At 42.8% G+C, this 14,010-nt stretch overlaps 1 long non-coding RNA gene across 1 annotated transcript; it reads right to left on the bottom strand.

The window, feature by feature from the left end:
• Nucleotides 1–8,862: 8,862 nt before the first annotated feature.
• Nucleotides 8,863–12,947, bottom strand: LOC134472501 (uncharacterized). Its single transcript, XR_010042342.1, has 3 exons — nt 12,489–12,947; nt 10,030–10,344; nt 8,863–9,543 (listed from the first exon to the last, which is right to left on the bottom strand). It is a non-coding gene; the product is annotated as an uncharacterized LOC134472501 (long non-coding RNA).
• Between the last annotated feature and the right edge of the window lie 1,063 nt (nt 12,948–14,010).

Genomic DNA, 14,010 nt, shown 5'->3' with positions numbered 1-14,010 from the left:
ACTGAAAGTCAAAGGATGGAAAACAATTCTTCATGCAGCAGGAATCCAAAAAAAGGCAGGAGTAGCCATTCTGTTTGCAGACAACGTGAACTTTAAACCAACAATGACCATAAAGGACAAAGAAGGTCACTACATACTCGTAAGGGGAAAACTCCAAGAGGAAGAGATAACTATCTTAAATATATATGCACCAAACTCCAGAGCACCCAGTTATATAAAACAACTATTAACAGAAATGAAAACTCAAATTATCAGTAACACAATTGTAACAGGAGACCTTAATACACCACTGACACCAAGGGACAGATCAACCAGACAGAAAATGAGCAAAGAAATAACAGAACTGAATCACACCTGTGAACAAATGGGTTTGACAGACATATACAGAATGGTCCACCCAACAACATCAGAATACACATTCTTCTCAGCAGTACATGGATCATTTTCTAAAATAGACCATATATTAGCTCACAGAACATATTTAAGCAAATGCAAAAGAGTTGAAATCATCCCTTGCATACTATCGGATCATACCGCTCTGAAATTAGAAATTAATGACAAAGGATACTGCAAAAATTCCGCAAACACATGGAAACTAAATAACACACTCTTGAGTAATCAGTGGGTCACAGAAGAAATTAAAGAAGAAATTAAACAATACCTAAAAGAAAATGAAAATGCAGATACAACTTACCGGAATCTGTGGGATGCAATGAAAGCCGTTCTGAGAGGAAAATTTATTGCACTGAGTTCCCACATCAGGAAAACAGAACGAATACAAATAAATAACTTGATGCTACACCTCAAACAGCTAGAAAAAGAAGAGCAAGTCAAGCCCAAAGCCAAAAGAAGAGAGGAAATTATAAAAATCAGAGCAGAAATCAATGCAATAGAGACTAAGAAAACAATCCAAAGAATCAACGAATCAAAGAGTTGGTTCTTTGAAAGAATAAATAAAATCGATAAGCCCCTAGCCACCCTTATTAAAAAAAGGAAAGAAAAAGCTCAAATTCATGCAATAAGAAATGAAAAAGGAGAAATCACTACAGACCCAATAGAAATACAGAGGATCATCAACACCTATTTCGAAAACCTCTACTCTCAAAAGTTTGATAACACAGAAGAAATAGACAGATTCTTAGAAGCATATGAAGTACCAAAGCTAGATCAAGAGGATATAAAACTGTTGAATAACCCAATCTATGCTAATGAAATTGAGAATGTAATTGGGTCCTTGCCCACCAAGAAGAGCCCAGGCCCAGATGGATTCACTGCAGAATTCTACAAGAAATATAAAGAAGACCTAATGCCGACACTCCTCAAACTATTCAATGAAATTGAAAGGGAAGCAATCCTTCCTAAGTCATTCCTGGAAGCAAATATTACTCTAGTACCAAAACCTGAGAAAGACCCAACTATAAAAGAGAACTATAGACCGATCTCCCTAATGAACACAGATGCAAAAATCCTCAATAAAATATTGGCAAATAGGATCCAGCAAATCATCAAGAAGATTATACACCATGACCAGGTGGGATTCATCCCAGGAATGCAAGGATGGTTCAACATACGCAAATCAATAAATGTAATCCACCATATCAATAAAGCCAAAAATAAGAATCACATGATCATCTCTATAGAAGCAGAAAAAGCCTTCGATAAGGTCCAACACTTATTCATGATAAGAACTTTACAGAAAATTGGAATAAATGGTCTTTACCTCAATATAATAAAGGCCATTTATGACAAACCAACAGCCAGCATCATACTAAATGGCCAAAAATTGAAAGCCTTTACTTTAAAATCGGGTACAAGACAAGGATGTCCTTTATCACCACTCCTATTTAATATACTACTGGAAGTACTAGCCAGAGCAATTAGGCAAGAAAGAGAAATAAAAGGGGTAAAGATAGGAAAAGAAGAAGTTAAATTATCACTGTTTGCAGATGACATGATACTCTACATAGAAGACCCCCTAAACTCCATTGAAATACTCTTAGATACAATAAATAAATTCAGTAATGTGGCTGGATACAAAATCAATACTCAGAAATCAATAGCATTCCTATACACGAACAACAAAATTACAGAGAGGGAAATAAGAGAAACTGGACTATTCACATTAGCAAGCAAAAAAATGAAATATTTAGGAATTACTCTTACGAAAGAAGTGAAAGACTTATACAGTGAAAATTATAATACACTGAAAAAGGAAATTGAAGATGATCTCAGAAAATGGAAAGACATCCCTTGCTCATGGATAGGAAGAACAAACATTGTGAAAATGGCCATTCTCCCAAAACTGTTATACAGATTCAATGCAATCCCAATAGAAATACCATCAACATACCTTATAGATCTAGAGAAATCACTCCTAAATTTCATCTGGAACCAGAAGAGACCTAGAATCGCAAAGGCAATTCTAAGCAGCAAAGACAAAGCAGGAGGCATCACAATCCCTGACTTGAAGTTATACTACAAAGCAACAGTAGTAAAATCAACATGGTATTGGAATCAAAACAGAGCTGAAGATCAGTGGAATAGATTAGAAGATACAACCACAACTACGAACACACTCAACCACCTTATTTTTGATAAAGGAGCCAAGCAGGTTCACTGGAAGAACGACAGTCTCTTTAATAAATGGTGCTGGAAAAACTGGCTCTCCATTTGCCGAAAACTAAAGCTAGACCCATGTCTATCACCATGTACTAAATTAAAATCTAAATGGGTCAAAGATCTGAATATTAAAACAGAAACACTAAATCTATTGGAAGACAAAATAGGTAGAAACCTTGGCGACATAGGAGTAGGTAAAGAATTCATGAACAGGACTCAAACCGCACAGGAAATACTTCCCAGAATCAATAACTGGGACCACTTCTTATTAAAAAGTTTCTGCATGTCAAAAGAAATCTCCAACATAGTGAAAAGAAAACCCACAAACTGGGAAAAGATTTTAGTGAACTCTCTCTCAGACAAGGGCCTCTTGTCTAAAACATACAAAGAATTAAAGAAACTCAGACCTCCGAAATTCAAAGATCCAATCCAAAAAGGGGCATCTGAGATGAATATGCAATTCTCAGATGAAGAAATGCAAATGGCAAATAAATACATGAAAAAATGCTCATCATCATTGGTCATTAGAGAAATGCAAATTAAAACCACACTGAGATACCATCTCACTCCTGAAAGAATGGCCAGGATCAAGAAAACCGACAACAAATGCTGGAGAGGCTGTGGGGAAAAAGGAACTCTCCTGCACTGCTGGTGGGAGTGTAGACTGGTACAGCCTTTGTGGAGATCTGTCTGGAGATTTCTCAAAAAGTTGGGACTGGAAATCCCATTTATTCCAGCTATTCCACTTCTAGGCATATTCCCAGAAGAACTGAAAGCATCATACCACAGTGATATATGTGCACCTATGTTTATAGCAGCACAATTTGTAATCGCCAGATCTTGGAAACAACCCAAGTGCCCATCAACTGAGGAATGGATAAAAATGTTTTGGTATTTCTATACAATGGAGTATTATTCAGCTATAAAGAAGGATCACATTGAGATATTTATCAATAAATGGGCTCAGCTTGAGACCATACTCATTAGTGAAATAAATCAATCTCGCATGTGTGAATACCGAATAGTTTCCCTAATGTAAATACTGATTCAAATATATAAAAATATGTGGTAATCATGATTCCCCATTAGGTGGCCTTGAAGCCTTATAAAGTTTTCACTCATTAATTAGAAAGGCTTTATTCTGGGCTTCTTGATATGAAAATATTTGAAGCTAGAGTATATGAAGTTTTATCCAAATATTTCAAGGAAAAAGACACTATGGTAACTACTATTAAGTCAGGTTATAAGGTGGTGAAGTACTAGGTTGTTGAAACAGTCATGCTGTGACCTCTATTGTTATATTGTTATGTCCTGTTTTATCTCAATCTCCCCCTTATTGTTTCAAAAAAAATTATTTAGTCATTTCTTATGTTTGTCTTAATTAAAGAAAAAATTCAAAAAAATTAGGATATATAAATAGTAACTCTTTTCGATTTCCTATTAACTTGTTTTGAAGTCCTGTAGTACTCCCTTGATCTTGTTTTGACTGATTAGACTCTGTTCCATTCTATATGATAGTATCAAGTTTGAAGACATAGGCAACTACTTTGAAGACAATAAGATTCACTAAGATACCCATTCTGGTTTGACTATTGTCTTCTTTGGAAGTCCTGTAATGTTTACAATGCCTAAGTTTTATTGGTCTTGTTCTCTACTGTTTTGTCCAACTTTATAATATCTAATAAGATAGACAATTCTTTTTAAGGAAACAAGGGACAACGTTGATAACCATTGTTGATAAACTTGTACTCTGTTCTACACCATGTGCTATGTCTATCCTTGGTATTGACTGATAGCTTTGTTTTGCCATATTTGACTGTATTCTCCCCCCCCCCCCAAAGAAAGTAATAAGCACTAAGGAGTAATAAAATCCAAGATGTGTAAATTTTGTTGTAAAAAAGAGAGGGAAAAAAAAAGAAAAAGAGCTCTAACGGATATAACAGCAAGTGTGTTTGGGGGTGTTAAATAGCTGACTTTATCAATGTTTTTGGAACATTGAACACAGCTGTTTGCAGTCTCCCTGTTTGAATGTCCACCTTGTGTTCTTTGATACTGTGATTTGAGGAACTATTTTCAAGAAAATAGTGTGTAATCTACTAGCAGGTAATTTCTTACTGTTATGGTTTTTTGTTTTGTTTTGTTTTGTAGTTCTGTATTGCGTGTACCCTTACGCCGCTTTGGTTTGTTTTGTGTTTTTCTCTTTTTCCTCTTAAATAAAACAAAAAAGGCTAAGAAATAATCACCATTTTTTGTTGTTGCCTACAGCAGTAGGATCTGTTTTTTCCTGATGCATCAGGCAGCAAATAACTGCCACTTTTGAGGCAGGTGAACAGCTTCAATGAACTGTAGAATCTCTGGAGCAAGTTTCAATGGGAGATTTATTAAAGGTTTACAAGCCCCATATTTTAAAGTTAGCAGCATGAGTAGTACATGATATACATATTTACCACCAGCATAGATGTTTATCCTCTTATCTCTTGTTAATATAATCACTTGGGTGAGAAATTAAATTCTGTCTTTTGAGAGCTTATGAATATTATTGACTCTGCTTATGAAGGCCTGACTGTAACAGTGGCACATTTAATTCATTTTTATGGTTTGGAGAAGACGAGCTCATTTGTATTTATGCATGGGAAAATAGCTTCAGTTGTGTTTGTCACTTGATGTGGAGTTTTGAACAGAAACAAAATTTCATCGAATGCTTTTGAGGACCAAACTGTTTGTGAACAGAAGCATTTATTAATCAAGAAATGATTGTATTTCCCCCATGGCCAGTCATTGCTTATCTTGCCTTTTAAAGTCTATTTTGCAAAAAGAAACTGCCATCAGCGAGCAATTCACCTTTTGGGACATGGATCAGATAATCCTGTTGTCAGCTGTTGGTTGTGGATCAGCACCTGTGTATGTGTGTGTTCATGGATCAGGCAGGAAGGTAGCAGGATTAAGACTTTGATAAGCTTTAATGTTCACATTTGTCTTTTGTTTTTATTTGTTTTTGAGACAGGGTCTAGCTATGTACTTGAGGCTGGCTTTGAACTCACTATATAGCCCAGGCTAGTCTTGAACTCATGGAGATCCTTCTGCCTCAGCCTCCCATGTATTGAGATAACAGACATGCACCATTACACCTGGATCACCACATCTTATCTTTTTAATAAGAGAACCTGATATTTTAGAATCTGATCCTTAGATAACTAGATGTGGATTGGGGCATCAAGAAGGAAACTTCAATATCATGGAAACTTCCAATATCATAAGGGACTCAATCATAAAAGCCATTCTCTGGGTAAGCATATGGGCTGCAAGAAGTAATATGCCTGTTCCTATTCAAACTCACAAGCAGCCTGGGCATACTTTGGCTATAGGGTTTAGTTCTTCACTTAAATAAGCTACTGGCTGATGGCTAGGCCCCAGAGACGAGGTAAAAATCCCTCATCCAGTCCCTATTTCTCAGTAAGGAAGAGAATATATTGGATTTGAGCTGGAAGTTCCAATGTAGGGGCAACTTGCAGAGCCTTCTTGAGGACTTGTGAGGCCTATGTGATCTCTAAGCTCTAAACAAGGGGAGGGTCCCTGTGTTCTGGATCTCTGAGAAATTGGTTCAAAAGGTTAACATTTTTAGCATATTTTAGAATCCAAGTTTTATTAACCCTGTTGCTACTAAGATGGATTTCAGCTGCCTCATTTATCTCTGCATATTATATGAACAGAAAAGTGAAAGAAAGTCAGCATGTAACAGTTTTAGAAATGTACTTTTCTCTTGCCATTCCTCTTTTCCATACTGCCTTGAAGTCAGCATATGATGGACTGAAACATCTACAAACTGCAAGCCAAGTCCATCTTTTCTCCTTCAAGTTGTGGGAGTCTGGTGTTGTGTTTCAGCAACCAAAAAATAAGTCTAAGACAAAGGTAGCAGAGCCATGGGTTTGTTGCAGTGATGCTACCTGACCATCTGGTTTACCATTTCCCCATTTGATCCAGATTTAATCAAGTTTTCCTGAACAATTTTACTCACACTCCTATATATTGACCATAGTGGTATCCCACCTCATGCCCACCTTGCAATTTCCCATTTTCTCCCACTTTGCACCTGCCTCACCTTGTAGTTTTGCTTTATAAAAATCCCTAGAAAAGGCAGAGTCCTCAGCAATCCACTCTGGACCCCTCTGTCTCTCTCTCAGACAGTGGTCTCTTTCTTTCAATAAATATATTCTGTTTTTAACCTCCATTATTCCTAAAATTCATTCTTGAATTTTATAGTAAAGTCATACCAGACATCTAGCAAGTTGGGAGTTTCTTTCCACAATATCATTACATCTTCTGTTTAGGACGTTTAGCCAGTTGTACCTTGAGAATCAAGAGCAAAATTTTGAGCTGAGTGACATAAATACATTTCAATTTGGCCAGAAGGGAAGCTGCAGTGAAATTGGAATCCACAGTGGAGGAGTAGACAAGAGTTTGGCTCATACACAATTAACATTAAAATGAAGACAAGTGTTTTGGATCTGGACAATACAAAAAATGTTTCAAGGACATGGAGGAATTAAAAAGACCCTGCCCATGCCTTGCAGACTGAAAAGTGGAAAAGTGAAGGACCTTTGAGAAGAGAACTCCAGGGCACCATGCTCTGGAATGATATCACCTTAGGGAATGAGAAAAATTCTGGGAATTCAGGTCACCACTCTGAGCTGTCCAGGAACTCAAAGGCCTCTGAAAACACTAGAAAGGTACAGAAGAACTCAGGTACTTTTTCAAACTGGTTTTATGCACATGCAGAATGCAAAAATTGTGAGGAGTCAAGGAGACTTCCCCTCAGATTTTAGAGGATTGCTTGGGAGGCCAGACAGTGAGTTCCTGGGAGGACAATGCTTGAAGCTGTGAATATGAGGCTAAAAGTCCAGTGGAAACCACAAGAAGTTGAGGAAGCCAGGAATGTAAAATGTCTGAGGAAAACCACCCAGAGTAGGCAAAGTCAGTTCAACAGAGAAGACTTAAGATCTGCAATTATTAGCAATGCAAAGGAGTGGGGCTGAGGTAGAGTACAGGAAATAAAATGTTGGTTAAAAAGAGACAAGCAAGTCAGGGCTTTAAAATTAGCTAACTGTAGCTTCAAGTTAAAAGCTTCTCAACCTCCTTCCCCCTCCAGGAAACTCAGAAAAAAACCCTTTAATGTGCTTTTACATCAAGCCTGTAAATTCAGGCTCTATGCCTATCCTTTTTTTCTGTAAATTGTGCCAGCTCCAGTCCCAAGAAAGCTGCAATATTGGTGGGGAGCATATCTGAACTTCAAACACATGTAGATACCTTGCATAGTAACCTGAAAGACCATAATAATGCTGGATCTCTGTTGTAACTCAAAAATGAGGCATTATCCAAAAAAAGAAGAAGAAGAAGAAGAAGAAGAAGAAGAAGAAGAAGAAGAAGAAGAAGAAGAAGAAGAAGAAGAAGAAGAAGAAAAGTGCTGTATTTATGCTGGTACCCAGTGGCACAATCATGTTGTAATTGCAGGGCTATGCAACTAGGTTAGGTCCCTGGGAGCTTTATAAAGGGAGAAACTGCAAAGCAAAGGGAAGTGCCTTAGTGGGAAGAAGGTCTGTTGTCTCCTGATTTGGCTTGGAGACAAGTTTCTTTGCTTTACAGGATGTTAACTTGTAGTCGGCTAGTTTCAGGAACAAGTTGCTGTTCTTGGAGGGGGGAAGTTCACGGGAAACAGAAGTTGGAACAAAGGTCAGGGTAATGACACTTGCAGAACAGGATAACTGCACTTTGGGTAGGTTACAACATTCCCTGGTGATTTTAATCAGGGAGCCATATCATTGGCTCATGGGAGGGAACTTCAGACAGGGTTATCTGCTCATAGTCTTGTGTCCTTAAGATCATCAATTTAACAGTTTGAACCCAGTCTTTGACATAGTTTACCAATTTGTTTATAAGGCAAGGTCCAATAGTTACACAGACAAGGAGGATTAACAAAGGCCCTGCGGCTTCTGTTATCAAAGATGTTAACCAAGAGGAAAAAGAGAATTAACATTTAAACAAGTTTTGTTTGGCCTGTCTGGCTCATTCTCATTCTTGCAATTGCTTTTTAAGGCTTGCCATGTTCTATCTGATGACCCCAGAATGGTTGGCATATAGGCAGCAGTCTTTTGCTAAAGCCAAACAAAGACTGTTAGGTCTGAGAGAAGGGGGAGGCGGAGAGAGAAGTCCGTGGGAGGAATGGAGCGGAGTGGACGGCCGTGAAAGTAGTGGTCAGCGGTGGCTTTATTCCGGGAATGCGGGGAGGGGGCCCCCGTCGCCGGCCCCGGGCGCAGCATCTCTACGCCCGGGGCGGGTGGTCTCTCTCTCTCTGGCAAACTCTCTCTGGCGAACTCCCTCTGGCAAAAACTCTCTCGGACACGTGGCGTGGGGGATCTAAATAATCTAAGCTTAGGGCAGTGCCCCAAAGGCCATTAGGGATGCACAGGTATCTCATTGGCGCACAGGTCCTTAAGGATGGGGATATAGAATTACAATCAAGTCCATAGGGGGCAGGGTGGGGGAGGAGTTTAGCTGCAGCCTTTTCTGGTTACAGTGTTTCATCTGGGCCGGCAACTCTTTCATATCCCGTCTTCTGGTTATTAGGAAAAGGGGCGAAGATCTCTCTCTGTAACTACTTCCTGCTGGCTGAGGGCGCTGTATTGGGGGTCTAGGGGAGTTTGACGGGATGAAGGTTGATGCCCAGGTAGACACTGATGCCAGGTGTTTTAGCCATGACAACTTCACTGGTGAGTGTACGTGTGTCAGACTGGAAAAACAAAGAGACATAATGTTATTAGGAGACATGGCACTATTATATTTAAGGACCCAGGTGAGGTAGATAGGAAGGTGACTTTGGTTTTGAGATGGTATTTTATCAGGGTGATGTTGAGGTGGCAAGGCAGAATTCTGAAAAATAAACGTGGGATTAGGAGGAGTGAAGTTATGAGAGGTGTTTATTCCCCCCTATGAAAGCATAAAAGTTAAAAGGTAGGTAGGTAAGGCTTGTCTCTGGTATATATGATGTTGGAGTCTGTAGGCAACCGTGTTAAGGACTCCTGCTATAGAAATGATTATTAATAGAATGTAAGAAATTAAGAATCAAACTCGACAACAAAACATGACAACCTGTGAGTTATAAGGCGGAGATGAGCATCAAAAGGATGGTTAGATCTAGGGCCTGAGTGATGTGAGACCAGAATGGCAGTTTAAAAGGGAATAAAAGTATTTTATGATTTAGGACTGGGGCCTGTATAAAAATGGGCCTGTTTGTAAATGGCATAGGTTGACCATCAATAACATGTCATAGAGATTGATTTAATATAGCAACCTGAATACTCAGGAAGAATCCTGTATATATGGCTTCTATGTCCACAAATATAGAGAATATCTTACCTGAGACTGTAGTGTGACTTGGAATCTGAGACGGACACCCACAAAGGGGGCTGCTGTTGTCCTGAACTTTTTTAGTCTTCAGCAGCGGATTTTCTGTCGGTGACGAATCTGGCAGTGTCGACATTTCCTATGAGGGCTAGAACTTAGGATGGCTTACCCACTCTCTGGTGGCTAGGACAGTCCAGTAGCCCTGGAGTAAGGTCTCAAAGAATGCCAGGATGGGACATTTTTTGTCCAGTATCTTTTGCTGTATTTGAGCGTGGTCCATGGAGGGGGCAGGCAGCTCCACCTTGTGTAGGTTTACCTGTCTCAGAACTTTAAGTGTCATAAGTGTTAAAAATATAAAAAACCATATTAAGATCTCTCTAAGTTTTGAAGGTCAAGTTTTGCCTTTTTGTTTGGGATTTGGACTATAGTAGAATTAAGTAAGTATAGGTTTAGCAATCTTATGAATAAATCAAAACTGATATAATACTGTCAGATTTTGAACACAGTTACTTTTAAAGTTGTTATTTGCAGTATTATGAACCAAGACAAATAAAATAAAACTTTGAAGAAAACCCTTGTCTTGAAATAGAGCTAGTGGTTTCCAGCAAAAAGGAATTTATAACCTTAGTTGTTAAACAGGAGATTGGTGAAGGCTTTGATTGATAAACAAGGCTGGTAAAATTATCAGGTGGCCAGTAACTTTGATTAAATGGTTTGAGAATTGTAATAAAAGCATCTCTTGAGCGGAGCCAAATTGTAAAAAAAAGCATGCCTGAGCAGAGCCACTGAGCTGCTGTGTGTGCGGTGCCGCAGAGAGGTAGGCAAGGAACTGTAGAGTGGGCGGGGCGAGCGCGGGACACTGTAAGCAGACAACGGAGGCTTACTGTGACGCGCTAATTGTCATGTGGCAGCAGTGGCAGCCTGTGTGTGTGGTGCCGCAGAGGGGCAGGCAAGGAACCGCAGAGTGGGCGGGGCGAACGCAGGACACCATAAGCAAAGAACGGAGGCTTACTGTGACGCGCTAAGCGGCGCAGGGAAATGACGTCGTTTCGCTGCGATCGCGTAAGGGGGTGGGGCTTGGAGGCCCCGAATGGTGATCCCAGTTGACACCTGGTGCCAATGGGAGCTGCGGCTCGCCTTCGGTCCCCCGGAGGGACGGGGCGACGGCCGAGGCGGGCAGCAGAGATGGTGGCCGCGTCCCGGAGGGGCGGCGCAGCGGCAGAGGCAGTCAGAGGCACGGCTTGTTGGCTGCGCGGAGCCCTGCGTGCGTGGGGCGGGGCGACAGAGGGGGTGGCCGCGTCCCGGAGGGGCGGCGCGGCGGCCAAGGCGGTGGCTGTGCCCCGGAGGGGCGGGGTGACGGCCGAGGCGGGCAGCAGAGATGGTGGCCGCGCCCCAGAGGGGCGGGGCGGCGGCAGAGGCAGTCAGAGGCACGGCTTGCTTGCTGTAAGGAGCCCGGTGTGTGGGGCAGGGTGTGGCCGCGGGAGAGGCACAGCGTGAAGTTAGGTGGGCTTTGTTTTGAAAGGCTCACGGCCGCGCCAGAGCTGGGCGTGCTGTGAAAGCCACGGCTTTTGGGCGGCTACGGCGGGCGGCGTATGGCGCAGGGACGCTGCCGCTGTGGGCCGCGCGGGTGGTGAAACAGGAAATGGGCTGGGCTGGAGACCAAAGCCAGAGAGGCCCACAGAATTGGAACGCAATGTTAGAGCGAAAAGAAAGAAAAAATGCTGTTTTTAAAATTAAAAGCAGTTTGATGTGAATTTTAGGTCTGATTGTCTGGTCTCATTTAACCTCGGTGGCGTAAAGTGGGAAACAAAAGGGAGAGGAGCCAGGCGCGGGCGGAGCCAATGAATGGGAAGGGCCGGGGATCGAGCCGCTGCGCCGGCGAAATAAAGGGAGCTAAAACGTGGTGGGAGGGGGGCGGGAGAGGCGCCTGGCACAGAGGAGCCAGGCGCGGGCCCCCCCTGGGGTGACCAGGCCTTGCCGGCCACGCGGGAGATGGTCCCATGACTGTGGGACCAGCGGCGCCGAGGCGGCGCGCGGAGGCAGCGCGCGGCAGGGAGGGAGAGGAGCCGCGCTGGGAAAGAAAGCTGCTTTAAAAGTTTTGTAAAGGGCCCTCGCGCCCAGAGCCGCTGCGCCGGCAAAAGAAAGGGAGCTATAACGTGGTTGGGGGGGGGGGAGGGAGAGGCGCCGGGCGTGGGCTCCCCCCCTGGGGTGACTAGGCCTCGCGGGCCACGCGGGAGCGTCTGATGACTGTGGGACCGGCTTCGCCGAGGCTGTGAGCGGGAGCCGGAAGAAGGGCGCGCGGGTCGGGGACACAGGGACGAAAGAGCGCACACTGGGAAAGAAACAGTCTGTTTTAAAAGGTATCAGGGGAGTTAATTACCCGAGTGGTAGTGGATTTTTGACTGCAGAAGTAAAGAAATTTTAACAGCAGGGGACTATAAAACAAAACTGAGAAAAGTATAGTCTCTCACCTGCCGCCGAGTCACAGGGCACCACGGCACCATCTGTTAGGTCTGGGAGAAGGGGGAGGAGAGGAGAAGTCCGTGGGAGGAATGGAGCGGAGTGGACGGCCGTGAAAGTAGTGGTCAGCGGTGGCTTTATTCCGGGAATGCGGGGAGGGGGCCCCCGTCGCCGGCCCCGGGCGCAGCATCTCTACGCCCGGGGCGGGTGGTCTCTCTCTCTCTGGCAAACTCTCTCTGGCGAACTCCCTCTGGCAAAAACTCTCTCGGACACGTGGCGTGGGGGATCTAAATAATCTAAGCTTAGGGCAGTGCCCCAAAGGCCATTAGGGATGCACAGGTATCTCATTGGCGCACAGGTCCTTAAGGATGGGGATATAGAATTACAATCAAGTCCATAGGGGGCAGGGTGGGGGAGGAGTTTAGCTGCAGCCTTTTCTGGTTACAGTGTTTCATCTGGGCCGGCAACTCTTTCAAAGACCTCCCTCTTTTAGGAACAGGAGACCTAGTCCCCATTGGTTTTGTAAAACCATCTCAGCTAGGTAACTGAAGGAATCTTCCAGCTTTGAGTCAGAGTCATTGAGAGTGGCTAGATATTGGTGGATGAGTGCACTTAGGTGCCTAAAATGTTGGTCTCCAATTACTAGGCTGGACACTCCCAGACCCATTGATCCCATGAGCCCAATCCCCAGTAGTATGTGGTATCAGAACAGGGTTTTTTGGAGGGAATAACAGTCCATTTATTTGTAGGTCGATCATTGTTGGAGGCCAGGACTAGCTTGAAGTGGGAATGATGGAACCAGGCAGGTTTCCCAGTAACTTTGACAGTGATTGGAATGCTGAGGGCCACAGTGTAGGGGCCTTCCAACTATGGTTTGAGAGAGTCTCAGTGATGTTGTCTGATGAGGACTAGTGTTCCAGGTTCCACTGTAGGGAATTGGTCCTCAGAATGGGCTGCAGGTGGAGGATGTTGGTGATGGAATAACCACTGGATTGAAGTCAGAACTGGCTAAAGGGCCTGGAAGGACTTAGTAAGATCTTGGTTAGTGAGATCAGCTAGTTTTTCTTCAGAAATCTTAGGGATGAGGGGAGAGGGTCTCCCATATAGAGCCTCAAAAGCAACACAGGGGTTACATCATACATGCAAGAGGGCAAAAAGAAGGAGACTCTCCCAGTTCTTGTCAGTTTTCAAGGCTATCTTAGTTATTACCATTTTAAAAGTCTGGTTTATCTTTTCTACTTGTTCTGAACTTTGAAGCCAGCAGGCATAAGGGAGTTTCCAATCAATCTGCAAGGCTTAGGTCAGTTTTTGAGTTATCTGGGCTATAAAATCCAGGCCATTGTCATGGATAAGGGGAGGCCAAATTGGGGAAACTGCTATCAGGGCTGACTCAGACTTAGTAGGAAAAGCTTTGACCCATTGAGTGAAAGTATCAAACGTTACTACTGAGTACTTGTATCCTAGAAGTCCAGGCTTTTTCATCTCTGTAAAATCTATTTCCCAATGTTTTCCGGGCATGGTTTCACAATAGCA

Source organism: Cavia porcellus, unplaced genomic scaffold (genome assembly GCF_034190915.1).
Source record: "Cavia porcellus strain 051 isolate PalLab524CR breed Dunkin Hartley unplaced genomic scaffold, mCavPor4.1 scaffold_23, whole genome shotgun sequence".
NCBI classification, from domain to species: Eukaryota; Metazoa; Chordata; class Mammalia; order Rodentia; family Caviidae; genus Cavia; species Cavia porcellus.
The sequence above is the reverse complement of the archived record's forward strand: the minus strand, read 5'-3'. Positions and strand labels throughout refer to the sequence as shown.